This window comes from Neoarius graeffei, chromosome 23 (genome assembly GCF_027579695.1).
Source record: "Neoarius graeffei isolate fNeoGra1 chromosome 23, fNeoGra1.pri, whole genome shotgun sequence".
Taxonomy (NCBI): Eukaryota; Metazoa; Chordata; class Actinopteri; order Siluriformes; family Ariidae; genus Neoarius; species Neoarius graeffei.
The window spans coordinates 5,244,702-5,247,301 of NC_083591.1; positions in this window are offsets into that span (position 1 = coordinate 5,244,702).

Here is a 2,600-nt window from a genome sequence, read left to right on the forward strand (position 1 = left end):
GTGATTACTGATAGACTGTCTCAGTGTCACCTGCGAAAAAAACCCCAATCACGTTTTAGAAAAGAAAAGAAAAAAACATCCCCTTTCAAAGCTGCTTCACAGTAATGAGTAACGAGGACCTTGATAGAAATGTAGTGGAGTGAAAAGTACGATATTTGTCTTTCAAATGTAGTGAAGTTAAAGTAATAAGTTTCCAAAAAATAATACTCAAGTAAAGTACAGATACTTAAAAAGTGTACTTAAGTACAGTACTCAAATACTTCGTTACTGTCCACCTCTGGTTTTCAGAGCTTTACCGACTTTTTTTTTTTTTTCAAATCAAACTGATTCCTGTAAATAAATAACTATTTTAGAATGTAACTGCAGTTCTTTTGATGAAAAATACTATATTGAGATCTTAGTGGTCGGAATGATATTTTAAAAAACCCAAAGTCAGAAACGCGAGTGTCAGTTTCAGTTCAGTGAATGTGAATTGTTTATTGGATGTGGATCAGACAGTTTTTTCAAGGTTCACCTTGAAAGCTGTGAATATTAATTGAAAGAATCATTTATATTCTTTCATATAAACACTAGAAGGCCTTACTTTTGAGAAATACAAAGTCCGACAGAGCACAAAGAGGGGATTAGAAATAATATTTTATTACTTTTAACATTTTTACCTAATTTGTATAATAAACACTAATTTGCAAAATGTATTTTTTACTAATTTTTCAAACTTTGTATTCAGCACACAAACATCTACTGTATGTGCTGCCCATTTCCATGTAAATATCTTGAAAAATAAAAAGTTATTAAGAAAAAAAAACGTTTGATCTCATTGGTTAATGAGGCCCATTTTGGACAATGTGACCCTCAGACAGAATATTAAAGCAGTTTTCTAAAAAATTAAGCCTTTTTTTCAATCTTTGACTTGTAATATCTCAAGAACAGATAAACATATTTTAATTCTGTAAAAAGTATGTTGTTCTGCATTCAATTCTGAATTCGGTGAAATTTTAATCAAGAAGGCTGTGGCCGGGCGGCACGGTGGTGTAGTGGTTAGCGCTGTCGCCTCACAGCAAGAAGGTCCTGGGTTCGAGCCCCATGGCCGGCGAGGGCCTTTCTGTGTGGAGTTTGCATGTTCTCCCCGTGTCCACGTGGGTTTCCTCCGGGTGCTCCGGTTTCCCCCACAGTCCAAAGACATGCAGGTTAGGTTAACTGGTGACTCTAAATTGACCGTAGGTGTGAATGAGAGTGTGAATGGTTGTCTGTGTCTATGTGTCAGCCCTGTGATGACCTGGCGACTTGTCCAGGGTGTACCCCGCCTTTCGCCCGTAGTCAGCTGGGATAGGCTCCAGCTTGCCTGCGACCCTGTAGAAGGATAAAGCGGCTAGAGATAATGAGATGAGATGAGAAGGCTGTGGCCTAATTCCATCTAATATGTTGGTCCAAAAAAACGTATCATCTGTTGCTTTTTTTTTCTTTACTCCTTAATTCTGGTCTTTGAGCTGCGATGGATCAGAGTGCAGCAGATCCTCCTGCTGTGAACATGCACATCCAGCACGTGTGTGTGTGTGTGTGTGTGTGTGTGTGTGTGTGTGTGTGCACACGTGTGCGTATGTGTGTGTATTTGTGTGTAATGGCTGTATGGTGTGTTAACATTAAAACAGAATCTATGTGGGTGGATGTGTGAAGAAATATTTCTTCAAGTCACATGTTCTTTTACACTTTTCCTATCGCACATCTGCATTTACATCTGTGTCTACCGACCTGACTATAATAACTCACTGAAGCAAAAAAAAAAAAAAAAACAAGTGCTAAAGGCAGGAAAAACTTCATTTGATCATAATCTTTGGAAAAATGTACACATTTTTCGAGGTGCAGCGAACAGATGCATCACCTGCAGTCTGCCTCCAAGAGATCAGCGAATGAGCCACAATAACTCCAGAGCCGTGTACAAGCTGTAAACATCTTTGGAGATGAAACGCATTTACAGCGATACAAACGTCTTTACACGCCTCGTTAATTCTCCCTAAGCATCATTTTGTCTGTTTTTTTTCCATTTTTTAATTGTCACTTTACATCATAACCTGATAAAGAACAATGAGAGGACGTCATGCTGTCTGTTTCATAAAAATCGTTCTCCTGGATATGAGCTATCACACGCTCTGATTGGCTACTCTACTACTAGGCTATCAGCTCATATACCATGAGTTGTTTATGTTCCAATGCTAGTTCTAACAATGCTAATACCACAGCTTAAACCTAATATGTTCATTCCAACGAAAAAACAAGTGTTGCCAGGCAAAACAAACCTCGCCCGGCAGCACTTATGTTATACCTATATGCTGATAATGGTAATATTTCTCAATCACCAGCTGTCAGGTTATAGTCCTATGAAAATCTATGACCTTGAGTTTGATATTTCAAAATCATTCAAGGTCAAAGGTTATGGTGCCAAATGAAAGCCCATATGGCACTTCCTATAAGTTGATAATGGTAAAAATCTGTCTACCATTAACCGTTTTCAAGTTACAGCCCTCTGAAAATCCATGACCTTCAGTTTAACCTTTCAAGATCACTCAAGGTCAAAGATCATGGTGCCAAATGAAAGGCCATAC